This window comes from Mustela lutreola, chromosome 1 (assembly GCF_030435805.1).
Source record: "Mustela lutreola isolate mMusLut2 chromosome 1, mMusLut2.pri, whole genome shotgun sequence".
NCBI lineage: Eukaryota > Metazoa > Chordata > Mammalia > Carnivora > Mustelidae > Mustela > Mustela lutreola.
The window spans coordinates 86923569-86947247 of record NC_081290.1 but is presented as its reverse complement, the minus strand read 5'-3'; the positions used below and the strand labels follow the sequence as shown (position 1 = coordinate 86947247).

At 38.0% G+C, this 23679-nt stretch overlaps 1 long non-coding RNA gene across 4 annotated transcripts in view; it reads left to right on the top strand.

The window, feature by feature from the left end:
• LOC131828128 (uncharacterized) overlaps positions 1-23679 on the top strand; it is a 198491-nt gene that overhangs the window by 139331 nt on the left and 35481 nt on the right. For all 4 annotated transcript variants that reach the window (XR_009352252.1, XR_009352254.1, XR_009352248.1 and 1 more), the window contains one exon: positions 23511-23603. This is a non-coding gene — a long non-coding RNA (uncharacterized LOC131828128). The remainder of the gene's footprint in view (positions 1-23510; positions 23604-23679) is intronic.

Sequence of the window (23679 nt, the reverse complement as noted above, 5' to 3'; positions counted from 1 at the left end):
CCATGCATTCCAGAAGCTTGCAATCTCTTGAAGGGAAACAGGTGTATGAAAAAAAAAAAAAAAGGGAGGGGTAAACATATAGCTAAAACTCTTTGGGTTGCATGTGACAGAGACTCAAACTCTTTTAAGAAAAATGAGAAATTTGCTAGCCTACAGAATCCAGTGAAGTTAACAACAAAAGCATGAAAAGACAGGGTTGCAGCTGAGCCTTGGGGACAGCTGGCAGCAGTAATTTATCCTAGGACTGAATTTCTCTCCTTCACCTCTGTGGTTTCTTTAGAGTGATACCTTCCTTGTCCCTCATTTTAGGTCAGATTTATTCTCTGTGGTGGTGAACTCACTTTTGCAACTCTTAGCTATCAAGTCTATGATTTCCACAAAGGAGAAGGACTTATTAACTTTCAGACCTTCAGTTACCAATGTGAGGCTTGAACTCACAACCCTAAGATCAAGACCTCAGCTGAGATCAAGAGTCGGTCACTCAACCAACTGAGCCACCCAGGTGCCCCTTAAAGGTTCAGTTTAAAAAATTCTTGAGATGTTCTCTGATCATCTTGGCTTAGACCAGAGGTCCAATTCTAAATCAGTCAAGTGTGGCCATTGAGAGAGAATCATGTAAGAATTTGGCTCCTCTTAAAATAGCTACATCACTAGAGATGGGAAGAACAATTCTGGAAGAGTTCCAGATTGCCATACTATATATACACTGCTGTAATAGGTGCCATGATAGAAGTCTGAATAGATACCAGTGAGGGCTTAAAATAGGGCTTTCTCCACCTGGGGGAATCAATTGACTCTTACAGGGAAAAGGTGAAATTTAAGCTTGGCTTTATAATGTAAATAGTTATTCTTCAAGTAGATTATGGTGTTGGCTTAGGAGAGTGGGAAAAGGGTGAAAAAGGAAGTCTGGAGAGGCAGGCTGGGCTGAAAGAGTGATGATCTTGTATTTCATGTGCTGCCCTGTAGGCAAATATTAAAAAGTTTTTTTTAAAGATTTTCTTTTCTTATTTGACAGAGAGAGAGATCACAAGTAGGGACAGTAGGCACAAGTAGGCACAAGTAGGCAGAGCAGCAGGCAGAGAGAGAGAGGGGAAAGCACGCTCCCTGCTGAGCAGAGAGCCCGATGTGGGACTTGATCCCAGGACCTTGAGCATGACCTGAGCCCAAGGTAAAGACCATGAGCCACCCAGGTGCCCCTAAAAAAGAAGCCCCTAAAAGTTCTTTTAGAATGTTTTCAAGCTAAGAAAACTTTACACCTCATTGTTTTTCTTCTCTAAATGTAGAAGATATAACTTTCTTAAAAGTTTTGAAAGGTTTATACATGTGTGTTTAAAAGAAATATATGTGAATTTCTGTAGATTTTATAAAATATATTTGTATATAAACTTTGTAATGTTGTATCTATTGTTAAAGATGTTAGAAATGTAGCTTTGATACTAGTGCCTGACCTTTGAAGGAAATTGGAGGAAGGCTCAAAGACTGGACTAGATGTTTGGTAAAATGGGAAGGACAAGAGTTAGACCAAGATGGGAACTAGAAAAAATGGGCTGAAGATAAAGATTCAGCTTTAAACTGGAAATGGAAGCCACTTCCAGGAAGAGGTAGTTCTAGGAACAGAAAAAGCGGTTCTACATGTGGTAGAAATTTTGAGTGGTGATAATAAGCCTTGAGGGTATTTCTAAGTATATAAGTTAATTTCAGAATTATGTTATTTGAATCAATTGAACTTGAAACTGAAATTGACGGTCAATGATTTTAAATTGTTGCATTCTTACTAAGCTTTTGACTTGGGTTTTGGAAATATTAATAACTGCTTAATTAATTAGGTAGCAGATATGAGGACAAAAACCTTGCATTGTTTTTGTCTTTCAGTATGGCTGCCTCAGTGTTGGGTATGTAAAAAGATCATCTTATTGATTGATTTCTATAATTTGACAAATATGTCTTACGGATATAGTAAATATGTACTTAGCCCAGATACATTTAATTGATTATCAACTAGAAACAAAATTAAATTAATGAGGATTTTCTCTAAATGGTGGACAGATTCTTTACCTAGACAATCAGTGCAGCGAACCAAGACCAGTAACATTGTATGTGATTAGATCTTTGTTTTTGATTTAGGAAGATTTGCTTAAAGTAGAGCAGATTTCAGAATGACAAAACAAGTTTCCCTGGCAAGTTTGGTATCAAGCTTTTGTTTTGTTATACTTGATTATGTACTTTGGCTGCATAGACCAAACATATGTTCCAATCCAATTTAGTCTCTTTTCAGAGTGATTTTCCTTATTTGTCCAAAAGTTTCAGAACTAATCTTTTTTTTTTTTTTTTTCACTTACTCTGAGCACTCAGGCTTCATGTATTTCAGGGACAACTGGCACCCTAGGGATTTGGGTTTGACTCACAACTTTTATAGTTAAGAATCAAGCCATGCTATTTTAGGCGGTTTTAGTGGTGGCAAGTTGGATGCCAGATGTTTCAAAGGATAAAGTATCTTGCTCTTATGGAACCATGTGCAATGTAATTTGTTTTCTGACGCAGATGATAGAAAAGTCACTGAAATTTCTATGTGCCTTAGTTTGAGCAAAATGTTTCCTGTTTATTGTCTGTGCTTCCAATAATCTCATGCTTCATTTAAGAACACAATACTTTTATTATCTCAGGTTATATACTTATTGAATGGAAAAACAACCCAGTTTTTCCCACTGTGATTCTCTTCCCTATGTGTCTCCTTTATTACTCACACAGAAAACTTCACTTCTTACCTTTCTGGTCACTGAATGTATAGAAGCTTTCCCCCACACCAGTGAGAAATTTTCTGTGACACCAGCTGGGTATCTTACAATTTAACACAACTCTAACATGATCTTCCTGGAGACAGTGTTATCACCTTTGCTTCAGACCAGCCAGCTATAAATCAGAGATTCCAATGACCCCTCCTTAAGTTTGATTAATCTGCTAGAGTAGCATACAAAATTTGGGGGAAGACTTACATTTACCTCTTTATTAAAGGATACGACAACAGGTACAGATGAATAGTCAGCTGAAGAGATGGATAAGGCAGGGTGTGGAAGGGTCTCAAGTGTAGGAGCTTCTGTCCCTGTGGAGTTGGGATGTGGTACCTTCTTGGTGTGCAAGTGTCCACCAACTTGGAAGCTCTGAGCCCTGTACTTTTGGGATTTTATAGAGGCTTTATGTGTAATTAACTCCATTTTCAGTTTTTCTCCCATCCTAAGAGAATGGGGGTTGGGGCTGAAATTTCCAAGCTTCTAATCACGGCTTGGTCTTTCTGGAGAGCAGCCCTCATCCGGGAGGCATCCGGGAGCCCACCCAGAGATGACTCATTAGAACAAAAAATACTCTTACTACCTAGGAAATTACTTGAGTTTCAGGAGCCCTGTGTCAGGAACCAGGGTTAAAGACCAAATAGAACAAAAGGTGTTCCTCGTCACTTGTCACTTAGGAAGTTACAAGGTTTTTAATAGCTTTGTGCCATAAATGGGGGACAGAGATTAACATATATATTTTATTTGATCTCACACCTACTTCATACAGCCCCATGGATTAAAATCGTTGAAATACATCGTGAGCAACCTTAAGTCAAAAATAATTTCCACAAGAGAATTGTTTTACATGTTAAATTTATAAAATGACTTCAGAGAATAATATAATTTTGACAATAAGCTCAATTTTTTTTTGCATGAATTCCTTCTGCATTTGTTCAGTGGTTTTCTCAATACCCCTGTTGGTTATGTGAATCATAGGATTCCCAATTATTTGATAAATGTGGAATATAAAGTTTAATATATTTAGACCTGACAAAAGTTATCCAACATATGAGTCACAGTGAGAAATATCCAATACAAATATGTTATTTCCCTGAATTTGTATTAAGAAAAAAGAAATATGTATTTAATATTTTCCCCATTATTTTAACAAAGATTTGTAATAGCAGGCTAATCACATCTTAGAGTTAGTTCCTAGAAATTATCTAGTCCAAGCTTTAGTTTTCAGGTGAAGGAGGAAGACCCTGAGAGTTGACCTGCTATGTGCCTATTCATCCACCCAGGGGTGTCAGCCAGGCATATCCCAGAAAAGCCCTGTGATCGTCAACACAAGAATTCATAACCACAACCACCACCATCATCGCTATGCTGGGTGTGGCCATGTGCCACACACTGTCCTAGTATTTTATTTAATCTTTGCAATAATCTGTGGGTTACCTAACATTATCATCTCTATTGATCAAGAAGAAAAAAGAGGGAGAGAATTATAGGGGAATTCACTCTTCAGCTAAGTGTTGAAAGAACATTGACCCCATACCTCCCTGACTACAAAACCCAGTCTGTTTTCAACTATTCATCATTAAAAACTGGTTCCATGGTGAACCAGTTGCCAAATAGGGAAAGTTTACAGAAAGTTTTTGACAAGATCAATGCAGAATTATTGGTGGAATAATAAAGTTAGGTCTGTGATTCTAGCAGGGAAGAGATGGTCTCATATCTGGTGGAGTTCCCTTGAATGGAAGATGGAGATCTCATGCTTTGTTAAGTGGACCTCTCTATTCTAATTATCCCAAGACTTTTTGTTTTCGGAGTCTTTCTCCTTTTCCTTCCTGCCATCAATCCAGATTTAGAAGGAAGATGGATGAGACATGGAAATGAATAAAAATAGAAGTCCAGGAAACTTTGCACTGATTTTTAAAAAAAATGTTTTGCACTGATTTGCAGTTAGTTATTGAGTAAAACACTCTATTCCTGACCTCATGCAGCTCATATTCATTTGTGTGTGTGTGTGTGTGTGTGTGTGTGTGTGTAGGATGCAAATAGACAAGAACTTTATTTGACTATAAATAACTTTCCACAGCAATAGCTTCGCACATGAATGAGCACATTTGAAGAATACTGATTACAATTTAGTTTTTGTTTTTAAATTTTTTATTTTTTATAAACATATATTTTTATCCCCAGAGGAACAGGTCTGTGAATCACCAGGTTTACACACTTCACAGCATTCACCAAAGCACATACCCTCCCCAATGTCCATAATCCCACCTCCTTCTCCCAACCCCCCTCCCCCCAGCAACCTTCAGTTTGTTTTGTGAGATTAAGAGTCACTTATGGTTTGTCTCCCTCGCAATCTCGTCTTGTTTCATTGATTCTTCTTCTACTCACTTAAGCCCCCATGTTGCATCACCACTTCCTCATATCAGGGAGATCATATGAAAGAGAAAGACAATTTAGTTTTTTTTTAAATTCAATAAGTTCCACTAAGTTCAGGAGCTGAGAGTTTGATCCCAGAAATTGATCAAAGACCTTGTAGTACTAAAATGGCTGTTCTCAGAAAAGTGTTTTCAAAGATCTTTAACGCTCTATAAACACCTCATTTTTGTACATGTTGTAACTGTCTGCTGAAGAATTCCTCCTGTAGGTGGCTTAAAATCTCCAGGGTATACAATGGGTGAGAAAAGTAAAATAGGATGCAGTATGAGAATAAATGGCCTAAAAAGGGAGAGGAAAATAACTCCTGAGTTTTCTTATGCTTGGAAATAAATATGCAGGAAACTCTTACAATGGTAGCCTTAGCATTCTGTCCTTCCTTTCCTTTTTCCTTTTTAAATCTATGGAGGTATTTAAAAAAAAACCAACAAAACCCAAAATCAAACTGCATCTGGAAACATTTTGAGCTAAGGCACTGTAAAATTGTGTTGGATGATATATTGGGAAAAGAGTGGGTTTAAAGTAACACGAAAACTCAAAATGAGATAGTTTATGTCTCCATTGTATGTCTGGAGGAAAAAGTCCATGGCCATTAGGCAGGCTGTGTTCCACAAAGCCCTCAGGGATCTAGTGCCCCCTAGCTTGGTGACCTCTTTTCTCAAGGTTCCCCCTTGGTCCAAGAAGATTGCTTTAGCTCCAGCCATCATGTTACTTTTCAGGTAGCAGGAAGAAGGAGAAGGAGGAAGATAATTCTACTCTTTCCCTTTAAAATTATTTACCATAAGTTGCCCATATACATATCACTTCTATTTGTATACCTCAGGACAGAATTTAGGCAAATGGTACACCTACATGAAAAGAGGCTGGAAGGGAAAAAGAGTCTTTATTTATTCCAGGTGGTCAAATACTTAACTAACTCAAGAATTCTATGACCATAGGAAGCCAAAAATACTGAGGGATGACTATAGCCGTTTTTGCTACAGAGGACTCTCACTCTCTTCTCAGCCTCAAGGGCTTCGTGTCGCTAATTTTAAATCCAGAATGAGTGTGGCTTCAGCAAAACCTGTTCTTTCCTACTTGTTTCTTTATCTTTTTCTTTCTTTTCTTTTTTTTTCTTAAAATTTTATTTATTTATTTGACAGAGATCACAAGTAGGCAGAGAGACAGGCAGAGAGAGGAAGGGAAGCAGGCTCCCTGCTGAGCAGAGAGCCCGACTTGGGGCTCGATCCCAGGATCCTGGGACCATGACTTGAGCCAAAGGCAGAGGCTTTAACCCACTGAGCCAACCAGGTGCCCATCCAACTTGTTTCTGAGATGCACGTCCCTTAATGCCCAGAGACACATGGTGGGCAAAGGCTGGTATTAGATAAAGAGGAATGCCGAATGGATTTGCAGTTTGCTCTGGGTCCCGCTAAAATCTCACGGAAACAGTAGCATCATCTCAGCATGACCCGATGCCTTCATAAAGATGCCTTTAAAGTTGCAAAACAATTCAGGCTCCTTCAGGCACCTGGAATGCTATTGCGCCATTGCCTGACTCACTTTAAGTTGAGAAACAGTTGGGACCCAGGACGGCAGCTCCTGCTGCCTGACCTCCGGAGGATTTTCCTTTCTGGAGTTTTAATAGGTGTCATCAGCCTAGTAGGGGAGACTCTTGGCAAATCTGAAGCTTTCTCCTTCCAGAAGCTCACTGATCCCGCCTCTGTGAAAGGGCCAAATTTGTCAGTGGGAAAAGAATTTTAAGAAGTATCATGAAGTAAACTATTTTGCCGTGGTCTGAATATTGACCCTTGGTAATAAAAACTTCTTCCATTTTTAACCATGGCATTGAATCATCTCTTTAAATAATTAGCAAGTAGAGAGGCAAAATGCAGGAATTTCAGAGAGTACTTAGCTCTCTGAAAAAGAAAACTTTATTAGACGTGGGAACACTGGGAAAGATTGAATCGAACTGAGGCACATTCAACTTTTCATAGTTGAGGTCAGCACGTATTTTTCAAAGATCTTATATGTGAACGAAATAGCAGCGCTACAGTTTCGTGTCTGTCTGGATAGCTGAGACTTATTGTTAGGTGCTTCTCAAGTCAAATATTTATTACTACTGGAGAGTGATCCTGTTCTTTGGTTATTTCTTTTTCTCAGTCTCTTCCCTCACCTACTTTAAAAATGATCCAAATGTTCCACTCGCTGAGTGTGGGAAGACACAGAGCAGCAGGAGGGAAAGAAGGGCAGGAGCTCAGTGAAGGCCTCAGAAAGCTCTGCCAAGAAGCGTTTGGAAGAGGTTAATAATGCTCACATGGTAATGCTCCTAAGTTGTCTTTACGTTGAAAACGTCCAGCCACCCTGTGGCGTTTAAATGATCTATCTAATAATAACGATCCCAATTATAATTGCCTACCCTTATACACGGAAATATTCGGTTGGACCAAGCTCGTTTGCAAATGTTGGTCGGTTTTCTGAGGTTTGAAAGGTGTTACTCATTATACCATGTGGAGCCTCTGTTCTTTGTCCTTTCTGCCCGTAGCTACACTGGTTTCCAAATTCAGAACTGTGACAGCATTCCAGCAGAGTGTCCAAAGTTGTTTTTGCAGTCTGACAGAGAAGAAAAGAAAATGTATTGGGTAAAGTATGAGAGAGTTCCTCCTTCTCTGAAACTTCCTCCCACCAGAAAGAAACAAAATTAGGAACAAAGGAACCAGAAAATAAATGCGTGTCTGGGAATCCAGGGATTAATTTCCTCATAGTATACCTGTTTCGGCACATAGTTGCAGGGGAAGTGTTTGCCTGTTCCTCAAATGTCATAGCTTTCCTTTGGTCTCTCTTGGTGGATCCAGTTTCTCAGCAGTATGATGTATTCCTTGTTGTTTCTAGTATTTTCAGTGGACAAGAATCATCTGGTGCATAATCCATGACTGGGCTGGAGGCTGCGTGCAGCTGGCCACAGCTGTGCTGGAGTAGCCTGAGAAACGAACTGTTCATATAAGGTGGTTTAAGAAGGTATTTGCAAGTGGAGCCCAAAACGGGCTCTGTGCCAAGCTCAGCTGGTGATGGGGGGTTAGCCTCTCAAGGAATTCTGCTGTTCATTGGTGGTCATGAAGATGAGCTGAACAGAGTGGAGAATTCACTACCTCTAAGCCTGCTGCATGGCTGAGTTGCATCCTCTCTTCGGCCAAGTAGCTGTGCCTAGTGTAGAGAAAGGCCATGTCTTTGTCTTTCTTGCTCTCTAAGGCATTTCACCACAAATTTCTCTTTGAAGAAATTCTAGCAGTGACGCCATATTTTCATTAATATTGGAGGGCATATATATATATATATATATATATATATATATATATATAGACTCATAAAGCATGCCATGTCTTTCGTTTGGAGAGCACCAGTCTTTACAGCATGCCAACTAAGGCCAGATTGTCACTCTGGGACAACAGTGGGCCAAGAATAGTGAAGACAAGCAGGGCAAAGAGTGTGAATCGGGAGGAGGGGCCTCGTTTGCTTTGATTTCAGACACACTAAGGGAAGGAGTTTGCATTCATAGAGTAAGGTAGTGCTGGATGTCATAGGTTGGTTAGACTGCAAAACGGTGAAGTCTAGAGAGTAGGTGTGACTAGCAAGACATTTTCATTACGGAGACAGCAAAATAAGTGGGGTCCAGGCTCTAGAAAACATGGTGGTACCAGCACCGGGTAGGCATTGAGACAAGCTTCTGGCAAGAAACAGAATGTTTTCACTTTTTCCTTTTATGTACTTCTGACTACATGTGGCTGCTCATTGCCAAAGGGAGACTTGTGGGCCGTCCCTTCCTGATTTAGCAAGGTCGGAGGTAGTCAACCTTCTGGGAACATCTTACACACATCTATCTGAAGTTGGTCCTGACTGTACGATCATTGCTTATTTTGAAAATTCACTGCCAAATGAGGTTATTTTAGAACTGTACTTAAACATTTCCCCATATATAGACAGAGGATAATTTTAAATCATTTTCAAAATTTAAGAAATGGTTAAAGGAAACATTGTTACCTTACCCACTGCTTCTTTTGGGATTGAATAAGAAAGCTTCATAGTGAAAGTGAAGGTCCAAAATGTTGGACCACTTTCTATTAAGTTTAATGTCTTCTGTGGTATTGTAACATAGCATTTTCCTGAGACAGCTCAGTAAATTATGTAGAATTGGCATGTAAAATAAAATAGTAACAGGATATTGTAGTTAAGGAAAAAGCCATGAAGATTAGGCTGCATAAGACTGAAATTTCTTGATGACATTAATGGGGACAGTGCAGCTTCAGCTAAATCTCTTAAACCAAATTGGTAGATCTGGGCTACATTGTACGTATGTTGGTGGATGCGGTAGGTCCAATCCCTTCTCTCTCTCTCTTTCTTAATCTCCATGTTTTTCATCTTTTCCCTATTGCCACCTGCCTTTATCCAAATTTTTCAGGGTTATTGACAAATGAATATAGTGAATATGGGAGGAAGCTTGCCCTGTGGTTCTGGGGGACCCGAGGAAAGGATTAGCAATCCAGGCCTGACTTTCAGCATCTCCTCTGGCCAACTGAAAGCTGAAAAGGGTCAGGACTAAGGCCATTTCTCCCCTGTCCATGACTGCCAGTGGGATCCAGGGCCTGAGGTAGCCTGGGCCAAGAATTTCCTCTCAGCATACCTCATGGCCCTGCATATAGTTAATTTATATGCACCAAGCATGTTCATTGGGAAACAACATTTTAATTGCTTCACCATACTTAACCCTCTGTCTTCACCCAAAGAACCATTTAACTTTCCTTTCTGCTTCAAAAAGTTACGAGTTTCATTTGTTTTTGGAAAATGAGTACTCACTGAGTAATTTTGTTTGCTCTGTCCCAAACTCTGAATTGTGCAGTGGGAAGAATTTAAAAGACATTATCCTTCCCATGGATGTCCTGATATACACAGTAACATCAAGGTATGTGTAGTAGTTTAAGAGCTGTGCAAGAAGTAATTGAAGTAGAGCTAGAGTTAGAGAAATTAGGAATAACAGTTTTCATGAAAACCAAGTATTATACAGACCAAGTTTTCATGGACTCTGGTGCCTGATTTTTTTAAATACATCTTTTCTGATATTATTGCTGGCCTTACGTTGGTGTATGCTCTTGGGGTGGCTATACACACTTCTTTCTTTACCACTGTTGTTTTCTCTTAATTTCATGAGCACACCAAAACTAGTGGGGAAAGGCCAATGAGGAAATTCTTAGGGAGAAAACCCACATGTAATATTTTCATTTCTAATGAGAAAACCCAAATGGAATAAAGGTACTCAATACACAGAGGATGCTGGCAAAATATTTTACTAGGATGTGGTTTTGATCAGATTACTATTTCTGCTGGGATAGAATGTGTTTTGTTTTACTTTTTAAATCATTTTTTGATCTCCTTTACACATTCTCCATTATGGGCCCTTTCCTACTCATTGAAAACTTATGCAGAAATATGTACTACATGCTATTCTATATTCATGTTAGGCTAGCTTGGAGACTTTCAGGGGGAACATGCAGTTCTTCCACTAGACCTAGCTGTTGAAGTCACAGAAAGTGTTTTTCCTTGTCCCTAAATGTGGGTCTGGAGGCTAGAACCCTGACTATTGTCATGTCCCCACTCTTCATGGCTTACATCGTCCCTAGAAATGAAAGAAATGCTTTTCCAAAGGCACATGAATCAAACATGACACTTGGTCTTATTCCCTATTTGGGGAACACTTGATGGATTTTTCATTCTAGGTGATGTGGCTGGCTTATATGCATTACCAATATGTTCACTTTGCACTTCTCATCTTCACTTTTCTAACGCCCATAATATAAAATGAACATGACAAAATTATCTGGCAGTTGCTATGCATAACAAGATTCTTTCTATCTTTGCAAAAGGAAGGTCATCAAAGAATTGTGTCTAGGTATTTTTGTCATTTGGAGTGATTATGTTGAATGTCCTTTAGCTTTGGTTTTTGCTTTGCAACAGAATGCATAGCGGTGGTGTCAATGCAGTACGTATGTGGAGTCCAGATATCAGTCTGCCATAATGACTATAACATGGTGAGAATGTTGAAAACAGAAAGTTCATTTTTTGAAGTCTGAAAGCAGCTGAGAACAGATGAGGGTAACAGAGCAAAGCTTGCTTCCAGCCTTGGCTATTTCTACTGCCAGGACATTCTTCTCCCATTACTTCATATGGACTAGATAGGAACAAAGGTGCTCTGCAGATATCTCCATGATTCCTGCTCACAGAAAGAGCAGGAGATCAGTTGACCCACTGAGTGAAACCATGTATCCTCTGTTTAAAAACTTGCTGGTGATGTTCAGCTCTCTAAATTATATTAGCTTCTCAAATGTTATTGTATCTGCAAATCCTTGGAGATTTAGTGGCCTAAGATGGGATCCAGAGATTCTGCACATTTAACAAACTCCCAGGAGATGTTGATGTTGCTGGTCTGGGGACCACACTTGGATAACATGAAGCTACAGTATGATGTTCAATTGGCCTAGATGTCAGGTCTAATAATAGTATCATGAAGTTTATCTCCGATCCATGGAATCACCTGCCTTTAGAATCTTAACTTTACCTCCTTTTTAATATTTGTTGTTGGTCAAGAGAGGGATCTTGATAGAGGAGGTGTTGATTGAGGAATGACAGGACAAGGACTAGATGGTATATGGAATCATCTCATACTAGGATGAACCTTCATACTTCCATAATTTTGTAAACCCTACTGGTTAGAGAGCCATTTGTATCAACAAATAGTCCCTTTAAAATGTTAGATCTTAGTTTCAACCAGTTTCACTAGTTGGTCTACTCCTAACTAGAAACTGCTGATGGGTGACGTGGATTATTGAGGAAAGACTGGGGTAACAATATAGGGAAACAATCCTGCATGTTTCCTTTACTCTCCCACAACTACTACACTTCACAGAACTAGAGAGAATTAGGAAAGGTAATTTGGGGGATACGTGGCATTTCAGAGAACAGTTGGTCTGCAAGGGGCAATGAACAATTCAGGAGAGATGAGAGTATGTGCTGATTGACCTGTTGGGGATTGGAGAATCCAGGAGGCCCAGCTGGGATGGTTAGTCCTAGCACAAGCGGATGACATCACTAATGATCAGCTCAAAATGCACATTCCATTGATCATGAGCCAGCTGTATCTCTTTCTTTATGAGAAACAGCATAATTAAAAAAAAAAAAACTACTCTGATGAAAACATCCTCCTCCTTTATTTTTAGGCGGATTCCTCTTGGTTTGGCAACCAAGAAAATATTTATTTCAGTGTTTATACCTGCTGGAAAATTGGGGATTCCAGAAATCTCAGTGTCCAGATCAGTTTTCTTTACAAATTTGGGATGCAGCACCCTCTTTTGAAAAACAGAGATCAATTCTCAGACTTTATACATTTATGCTCATTTTATTTTATTGGTATACAGGTGTTTTGGGTTCTAAAAAAGGATGCAGTTTCCTAGAAATTTTTAGAAGAAATCATTAAAAAAATATTTTTTGCCATTGAGTGGCTGGAATCTTCTGCCTCAGTGGATCTGGGGCACATAATGGGCATTGAATTTTTCCAACTACACCATAATCTTCCACTTCAACCAAGTTGAGTTTTTCAATAGTAGATTGTGAGAATGAGAAACTTGGAAGGGACAGTGACAAAATGATAGGTGCTATGAGCTTACTTATTATAATTTATTTGTTTAATCATTATAATTATGTTAGTGCCCAACTTTCTTAGGATTAAAGGCTAGATGATCTAACAAAATAAGAACTAGGAAATCAAGACCCTGATTACTATTTGAATTTCTACCATTTAATTACATCAGATATATCACAAACTATCTAATATTTGGTGAATATAGTCCATGATCCCTATATTTAAGATAAATTATATACCTAATTGCAATTTTAACTCATTTATGATGTTCCAAATAACCTTTCCCTGTAAAATGATTATAATAACAGTCACTTGTTATATAGCCTATGTGTATATAGTGCTTAATATTTATAAGGTATTTTCTATATATTTTATTGTTAGCCTAGTTAGTTCTTTAAGTAATTTTAATTTCCTGATATGGATTTTTGTTGAGATACCATGGAGTGTATTTTTTTTTTAAGATTTTATTTTTTTATTGGAGAGAGAGAGACTGTGAGCACAAGTGGGGTTGAAGGGTGGGGGAGGGCAGGGAGAGAGTGGAGAGGGAGAAGCAGACTCCCCACTGAGCAGGGAGCCTGATGACAATGTGGGGCTTGATCCCAGATCTCTGAGATCATGACCCTAGCCAAAGGCAGACACTTAACCAACTGAGCCACTCAGATGTCCCTGGGAGTGTGGAGTATCTTTTTTTTTTTTTTTTTTTAGATTATTTATTTATTTATTTGAGAGAAAGAGAGACAGAGTGAGAGAGTATGAGAGGGGAGGTCAGAGGGAGAAGCAGACTCCCCATGGAGTTGGAAGCCTGATGTGGGACTCGATCCCAGGACTCTGGCATCATGACCTAAGCCGAAGGCAGTCACTTAACCAACTGAGCCACCCAGGTGCCTGAGTATGGAGTATCTTGGCTGTGAATCAAAACTTCTTTATTTATGGGGTGGAGAGGAAAGTGAAGATAGCGTTGTCTTTTCTTTCTCTGAAATTATAGCTGTAAAGAGTGAGACAGATGTGTCTGTGCGGGGCTAAAGATTCTCATCAGCAGCACTGGCCATACAAACCAGGTGCCTGGGTTTCCTTCAACATTTTTCCCATTTCTATTTTGCCTATAGACTTAAAGTTTTTCCCCTCCATATTGTATTTTGTTCTTTCATTCTTTTAAATTTGTTCAAGTCATGTTGGTTTAGATCTTCCAGTAGTTGACTTATTCTTAACAATGACTTTGGCCAGCATTAAAAAACTCTTCTAATACCAAAGACAAATGCAGTTACAACTTAGATGATTAATGGTAGCTTGATTGACATAAGTAGGCCTGGTAGATATCTGTCATTGAGAATTTAATAACATTATCTATAATCGTATTGGCAAAACAGTTTCTTAGGGCCATCTGGTTATTTATTAAAATGGTTTTTAGAGCTATATTGAACCAGATGGCTTTCAAATAGGATCTGAGCTATATTGGCCCATTTTTTTCAACTCTTAGATATATTTTATATTACCTGTATACACCCTCATCCTATTATCTTAGGATAGGATTCCCCAGAGTAAAGGTATCTCCTTTACTAAATCACTCGGCTTACTTCTCTATTTGTTACAGGAAAATATCACTGTTTTTATTAAAATATTAAATGAGTAACCACTTTAAATCTGCCTGCATAGATGATGTTTAGGTGTGGGCAGGAAGGAAAAGAAATGCTCCTGTGTTCATAGTGGTTATCATTCATAATATTTTATTTTCTTAAACTTTTATTTTCTCTAAAACAAAACAAGATGGATACTGTTATGGTGATATGAAGAGGAAAACAACAGCATGTGTATTCCCCACTCTGGGCAGTTCAGGAGGTCTCTGGAGAGGCACTTTGTTGGCAAGGAAGCCAATTCAAGATGCAGTGTGTCCTGATTTCTTCTTTAACGGGCCAATTTGAACAGGACACTGGATAAGTGTGTGCCATCATTCTGGTCCTTGGTTTCTCTAAAGTCAACCACTTATTAGAATAGATGAGGCAATTTGGATAGGCAGCTACATGATTTATTGCTAGGTGGACCTGATCAGGGCCACAGGGAAAGTAAGAGTGCTGAGGTATCCCAGAAGCTCTCAGACATGGATGGATTTTGAAGGCTCAATTTAAATATTTATGCAATATTTATACATAATACATATATATACATTTATATATAATACATGTACATACATTTCTTCCTTTGATCCTATTCAAGATTCCACCCAAATTCCTGCCCATTACCTTTGTTGAGGCTATCTTAGGGAACAGCCTATCCAGGAACCTCAGGGCGATCACATTGCAGGGTCTTTTCATTATCATGTAATTAAAAATGGGATTCCAGGTGGTCCCTTTCCATTACACCTTTGACGACATTTGTGTTCAGTTCAACTGTGTACTGTTCGCTGTACTTGTACCTTTGATTCTGGTATTTGACAGAGACCCATCTTTCCTAGAACATTTTTTATTTTTATTTTCTTGTTTTGAAGTGTTATGGTATCCCTTTTATTATACTTTATTCTCCATCAGTGTCACTTAACAATAAATCTGAACAATTAACAACAATTAACCTAACAATTAACATAACAATTAAATTTATGTATTTAACTTCAGTGTCTTTTTTTCCCTTTTATATATACTAATAGAAAAGATAGGTGAACTAAGAATTGAGCTAGGGAATAATGATAGGACAGAAAATTTTTAAGATGAGAAGGATTTTATTTATTTATTTGTTTGTTTATTTTTAAAGAGTTTATTTATTTGAAAGAGAGAGACAGCAAGAGAGCACAAGCAGAGGAGGAGCACAGGGAGAGGGAGAAGCAGACTCCCCACTGAGTAGGGAGCCCATGAGGGGCTCAACGAGAGGGTCAAACCCAGGATGCCAAGATCATGACCTGAGCTGAAGGCAGATACTTAACTGACTGAGCCACCCAGGTTCCCCTGGTGATGAGAAGGATTTTATAGAAAAGAAATTTGAGTGAAGAATACCAGAATGAAAGTGGGGAGAAGAATTCGTGATCAGCCAATAGATACATGTGTGCATGTAGGTGTGTTTCTGTATTCGGCAGTGGCTGAAGACCACTGGATATATAGAAAAATGGTTGAACATCTCTTGGACCCATGGCCAGCTTGCTATTCACATTTTGTACCATATATAAAAAAATAAATAAAAATGAATTATAAAACTTAAAGTGAAATTGAAAACTATACAAATTTTAAAGAACATACAAGAGAATCTTTGTGACCTTGGATTACACAAAGATTTCTTTGCTATAACACCAAAAGCATGATCCCTAAAAAAAATTGGTAATTGCCTTCATCAAAGTTAAATAATTCTGTTCCTCAAAAACAGTGCAAAGAATAAAGAATAAAAAAAAATTTGGGAAAAATATTGCAAACACATATCTTATGAAGAACTTGTATCCAGAATGCATAAAGTATTCTCAAACTCACTAATAAGGAAGAAACAATCCAATTACATAAAATGAGCAATTTATTTATGTATTTATATTTTAATTTCATTGTAGTTCTCTCTCTCTTTTTTTTTTTTTTTTTAAGATTTATTTATTTATTTGGGGGAGAGGGGCAGAGGGAGAGAGTCTTCAAGCTGAGTGTGGAGCCAGATGCAGGGCCTGATCCCACAACCCATGAGATCATTACCTGAAGTGAAAACAAGAGTCAGACACTTAACTGACTGAGCCACTCAGGCACCCGTCAGTGTTATTAACATAGAGCGTTCTATTAGTTTCAGGTGTACAGTACAGTGATTTAACAGTTTTATATATTACTCAGTGCTCATCATGATATTGTCCTCTTAATTCCTTCACCTATTTCACCCCCCCGCAACCTGCCCTCTGATAACCATCAGTTCTCTGTAGTTGAGTCTATTTTCTGGTTTGTATTTTTTTCCCCCTTTGTTTTGTTTTTTAAATTTTACATGTAAGTGAAATCATATGGTACTTGTCTTTCTCTGACCTACTCATTTAGCTTAGCATTATACTCTCTAGATCAATCCATGCTGCTGCAAATGGCAAGATTTCATTCTTTTTTATGGCTCAGTAATTATATAAATATATATATATCTCACATATATATAGATAAAATATGTGAGATATATCTCACATATTTTTATCTATTCATTTGTGGATGGACACTTGGACTGCTTCCATAACTTGGTTATTGTAAATAATGATGCCATAAACTCAGGGTGCATATACATTTTGCATATATATTTTCAAATTCGCATTCTTACATTCTTTAGGAAAATACCCAGTAGTGTGATTATCAGATTATAGGGTAGTTCTGTTTTTAACTTTTTGAAGACCCTCCATACTGTTTTCCACAGTGGCTGCATAAGTTTGCATTCCTACTAACAGTGTGAAAGGGTTCCCCTTTCTCCATATCCTCACCAACATTTAGTTGTTTTTTTGTGTGTTTTTAATTTTAGCCATTCTGACAGGCATGATGTGATATCTCATTGTAGTTTTGATTTACATTTCCCTGATGATGAGTGATGTTGAGCACCTTTTCATATGTCCATTGGCCATCTGGATGTCTTCTTTGGAGAAATATCTGTTCATGTCTTCTAAAATGGGTAAAAAAATTTAAACAGCAAGAAGATATTTAAACACCACAGAAGACATGGATGGCAAATAAGCCCATGAAAAGATACTCAATAACATTAGTCATTAGAAAAATGAAAACATCAGCATCAAGTTTTGGTGAGGATATAGAGCCACCAGCATACTCTCATACTGCCGATGAGAATGCAAAAATGCTACAACCATTTTGGAAAATAATTTACTAGTTCTTTTTGAAGTTAAATGTACACTTACTATAAAATTCTGTAAATGTATTCTTAGGTATTAAAAGTGGAATGAAAACTATTTTCAAATAGAAATTCGTACCGGAATGTTTATAGTAGCAATATTTATAATAGCTGAAACATGGAAATAGCCCAAATATCTTTCAATTACCTAAAGGATAAACTATAATATATCTGTAATATATCCATGCAGTGGAGTACTACTCAAAAGTAAAAAGAAGAACATATGTCAGTATGGGTGAATCTCAAATGTATTATGCTAAGTAAAAGAAGAATTTTATAAAAATATTTATAAATATTTATATTTATAGGTTGAATATTCTATGATACCATTTATATGACATTTTTGAGTATACAAAACCACAGGGACAGAACAACCATCAGTAGTTTTCAAGGTTCATGGGAGGGAAAGGATTTATCACAAAGGTGCAACAAAGGGAGTTTTGGATGATGAAAATATTCCATATCTTATTTGAGCTGGTGCTACCATGACTATATGCACTTTTCAAAACTCAGAACCATCAATTAAGAAGTTTGAAATTTATTTTATGTAAATTATATCTTTAAAAAAAGCAGAAACAAAACAAAATAGTAAGAAGTGATATGCCATATTCGTGGGTTGGAAAATCCAATATTATAAAATGTCAATTTTTTCCTGCAGTGATATCTTGATGAAGTTTAATGCTAACTAAAATCCCAGAATGGTGGTGGTGGGGGAGGATGCTAACTAATCCTAAAATTTAAATAGATATACAAAAATCCAAGAATAGCCAAAGTCATATTAAAAAAGAAGAGCAAAACAAAGGACTTATTAGTGTCAAGGTTTATTATAAAGCTAGAATGATTAAGAGAAGGTAGTATTGGCTCAAGGATTGACACATAGAGCAGGTGAAGAATATGCACTTGGAATAGACTCCCATGTATGTGATCACTTGGTTTATTACAACGATAATACTGTAGTTCAATGGGGGGAAAATGTTCTTTTCAAAAAATGAGGTTGATCAATTGGATGCTGTGTTTTTAAAAAGGGAGGAAAATTTAAGCTTTATTTCACAATATACATAAGTGTAGTCTCATATTGCAGATCTAAATATGAAAGATGAGACAATAAAGCTTTAGAATAAAACAGGATGATATCTTCTTGACCTTAGGCTAGGTAAATATCTGTTAAGTCAGAATTAAAGGAAAAAAATTAATTACTTCATTAAAATTAAGACCCATTCTTTCAAATACATTATGATGAAGACAAGCTACAGACTAGGAGAAAATGCATCTTTCTGACTGAGGACATTTTTCCAGAATGTGTAGAGAACTGTTAAAAATTTTAAAGGACAGTCCAATAGATTTGGTCCAATATGCAAAAAACTTGAACAGATAATTAACAAAAGCAAGTATCCAAATAGCTAACAGATCATGTAAAAGTGTACTCAACATCATTGTTCATCAGGGAATTTAAATTAAAACCACAATGCAGTGCTACTACACCTCCACTAGAATGACTAAAATTAAAAGACAATGTCAAATATTGATAAAGGTGGAGCAGCTGGAAGTTTCAAATACTATTAATGAGAATGTGAATTGGTATAATCACTTTGAAAAAATACTTGGTAGGACCTCTTGAAGTTGAATTATGTGCATTACTCATGAATCAGCAATTCTACTCGTGAGTATATATTCAATGGAATTATGTCCTCACTAAAAGACATGTATGAGTTCATAGCAGCATTATTTATAATAGAACTGACCTGGAAACAACTCAAATATCCATAGAAGATCATGAATTTTTAGACAACTCACAAGCCGGCATGAAAACTCAGAATGGATCCAACAGGAAGGCAGCTAGATGATAGTTCTGCATGAACTTGGTGACAGTGTTGGTGTCTGAAGCCTGGGTCCTACTGGAGAGTATAGGTAGGGGCTAAGTGCTGTGCGCTGCACCTCCACCCAAAGAAGTGGGGTAGCACCGCTTATGTGCTCTCTCTGTGTCTCTGTGAGATGTCCGAAACTCTTCTTTTAATTTTTTCCCATAGCTTTTTCCTCAAGAGGACGAGACCAAGAATCACAAGCATCCTGGCAGACTAATAGTCTGATGCCACTTACACCAATTATCTGTCCACCATGGACTTCGGGGGTTGAGAAGATCCAGATTCTGTTTTAATAAAAATTGTACTAAATCGTATGTGAAATCCTGGAGATCTTGGAATATTAAAAGGGCATTAGTGGAAAAACTAGTGATTCAAATAGTCCGTAGTTTAGTTAATAGAGGTATCCGAATGTCTATTACTTGGTTTTGATAAACGCACCATGGTTCTGTCAATGGTAACATTAGGGGAAATTGGTGAAGGCTATGAAAGAATTCTCTGTACTCTTTTTGCAACTTTTCTGGATGTCTAGAATTATCCCAAACTAAAATAAAATACTAAACTAAACAAAACAAAACAAACCTCCTAGCCCCCACATTGTATGCTTTGTCCTTATCTTCAAAATAAGAAATGTATTACATGTTTTGAACACAATGTAACAGTTTAATGTCCTTGGAATTTTCTTTCAGTTTTTCTGTCATCCATTAATAGAGAATATTTACCAATCACACTAACTAAACACAGCAATAGCTTCCATGGATGTAATGACAAAGTCTTGTAGAAATACCTGTAAATCTTTTTACTTCAAACCTGAATTATGTCAGCTAAACATTTGTGACATTTTAGGTTTCTTTACTCTAGTTTTCTTTTATGTGACATTCCAAACTCCTTAAAAAACTAAAAGAACTGAATACAGATAAAAGATAAAAAGTTTAAGATATGAGTTATATGAGGAAACTTTAGACAATATTAGAAAATATTCTTTCTAGAGGACAAACATTAGTAAATGAGGTCCTCATGATTGACAGTATTGCTGGTTTTAGGAATGTCTTTCTAGCATCTACATCACTGTACACAGTGGGAGGCAAGGAAATTTGGAACCATATAAATTGGAATTCATAACTTTATTGTGCTCTCTTACCAAAAATTTGTTTCCTCCTTGGATCAAGATGCTAATTATGGTACTTAAGATTTTAAGTACCAGGTGAGTCAGATATATATTTTGGTGCAGGAAATTTTGAGGGCCTTAAAGCATAGCCCCGGGGTAGTGTTCGCTCTGCTGGTTTCACTGTAGACAGAGGCTCTGATGGAAACACTGAGTGATAGGCACAGAGAGAGAGAGAGTGCTCATTTTTGTGTACCAGAGAGAAATCTCTTCCCACAATGTGAAGAGTTATGGTTAGGCGCAAAAAGCTAGGAAAACTCCTAAAACTCAGACACAAGCAACCGTAACACAGTAACCATCTAAGAAAAGGGGTACTTACTCTATAGCAAGACTGTCCTGGGTGCAGCTGTCACTCTCTTAGGAATTTGACTCAAGATAGCTGCCCGTGTTTAATCTTTACTGCCACATATTTTATTTCATTACCAAGAATATAAACTGTAATGAACTGACAAAAGAAATGATGAAGTCTTTAATTAGGCTTAGTCACTCTTCTACTGTGAGCAAAGACTTTTGGGTCAAAAACAATTGGAGTTTTATCTTATTTCTGCCATTTGCTATCTCTGTGACCTTGGGCAAGTTACTTACTCATCTGAGCCCCAGTTTCTTTGCTTTTAAATTGGAAATAATTTCATAGGATTGTTTTGTGGGCTGAGAATAAAGTGCTGAGGCCAGCACATGGCACATAATGAGAGCAGATGAGAGCCCCTTATCTGTTCATTTCTGTATCCAATTCTAGCTCTCTATCCTATGAGGAACCTCAATAGCTTCATGTGTATCCCAACCCATGTATGTGCACCTGTTGCCAACCTCCCAGGCTTTGGCCATGCGTGGAGTTTCCATTCCATTTCTGATTTTTCTCTGAAACCTTTCCCTCTTCTTTTCCTCTTCCTTCCTTTCTCCTCCCTTTGCCAGGAACTTCCTTTTCTCCTCCTTCTCCCTTTCTCTTCCTCTCCCCTCTTTCTCTTCCCCGACGCTTTCCTTCTCCCTTCTCTCTTCCTCCCTTATTCCTCCTATACCTCTTCCTAGGATAGGGTGGGCAATATTCTCTCTCTCTCTCTCTCTTTCACACACACACACACACACACACACGCAACTAGGATTACAATTCAGTGCTTAACTGCATTGTTTGAAAACTCCGATCTTTCTTCACTATAAAATCTGTCTAATGCTGCGTTAGAAGCAAACATAGTCCTAAACCAGACCACCTACTAGAAGTTAACAAAGGAGCAAACAGAACTCTTCCTCCTTTCCAATCTTATTCAGTGGAGGATAATGTCATGTCATTGCTATCTGAGGGAGGACCCAAAGCCTCTTGAATGGCTTGAATGAAGAGCCGTTCACCTCTTGTATGGCTGCATACTGAACTATTTTCAGAAACAGCATGGTAGTTGAATACTTTGATCAGGTTTTTATATTATTTTTCTACATAGCTTCCAAATTTATTTTTCCACATGTCATAGTCTTACGTTTTGGGGAATGAGGCAAGTTTTCTGAAATATTCTTATCCTCTGATTATTCTGAAGAATTCCATGATCTTAATCTCATTCCTTTATTTAATGTTTTATTACAAAACAAACACCCTCCTTTTCAAACCCCAAAACTAAACCATGAGGGAGATTACAGGGTTAGTGTGAGGCCATTAAAGGAGAAAGCCCCACATAAAGAAGGGGAGCAAGCTCACGTACTGGGTTCTCACTCATGGGTGTCCAGTGAACCCACATCTGAAATGGCAACAGATCCTAAGCACCCATGGGACTAAGCACCTTAACTTCTGCAGGGCTTTTAAAATCCCTGATATATTCTGAGTTCACAAAACTCTGATATTTAGTTCTTAGAAAACTCTGTAGCTCAATTTATTCTCCATTTTCTGAAACTGATGACAATGTGAACTCTAGTTGGAAGTTGTTGGTCCATGTGTAGATTTCTCTTAGGTCTTCAAGGCATGGGTACCAACTGTTTGATGGGGGCCACAGTGCTGGTGCGGGCCTCTTGGTGCATATGCTGATATTTTAAGATGTTATCAAGCGTTAGAGGCATATTCACTCTTTTAAGATCCTCAGGGGTAATACAAATAGAGACATTAAGATCATTTGGATGAGCAAAAATATAAACATTTGGAAAATGATTGATCTTACATCCAAGAAAAGAGGTAAGTGCTTTCAGTGAGTTGGTGAGTGCAGAGGGACAAAGTGCATGTTTAGCTGAAGTAGGGAAAGTAGTAAATGTTCAGGGAGGATGTGCTTCCTGTGCTAAAAAGCCAAAAAGTAGATAAACTTGTCTGAGAACGGAGGGCACAGTGACATGAACTGTGACTTGGGACAAGGCTCTAAAGAGTGGGTAGTCTGTCTAGATTGAGGGGGTACTGACGACGAGAGGGAAGTGGAAGAAAGGGAATTACTTTTGGTTTTTCTGTTGTTGGTCAGGCCCATTGTGATGACTATGGAGTTGGGTGCTTAGATCCTCTGCAGGTCCAAGTCCATTGGCCAGCTGGTGGAGAGGTGTCTACAGGCAACCTTCCACTAATGTCGGCCCCTTCAGGGATTTCCTCAGCTGCACAGAGCCACCTTGCTTAAGGTCACACCCTTCCCATGGTGGCCCACCTCCAGTGACGGATCAAGGGGCAGGTATAAAAGTCCAGACACTTTGGCCTTACCTAGAGGAATTCTGATGGCCTGTTTTAGGTCAAAAGCTCCCTGCAGAATCAGCTGAAGTAGTTATGAGGCCTACATCAAAGGTCAGTTTTCCTGTGGCCAATCTTGCTTTTTTCCTACCTCCCACAGGTGCCGATCCTAAGAGCATTCTAACAAATGTTCTACACTCGTAACTCTATCTCAGATTGCGCTTCTTGAAAAGCCACCTATGACACCTTCTCGGTATGTTATGTAATTTTCATAATAACTCCCTAAGGTTGGTATTTTGGGCGTTATTATATAGGTGAGAGATTCAGAC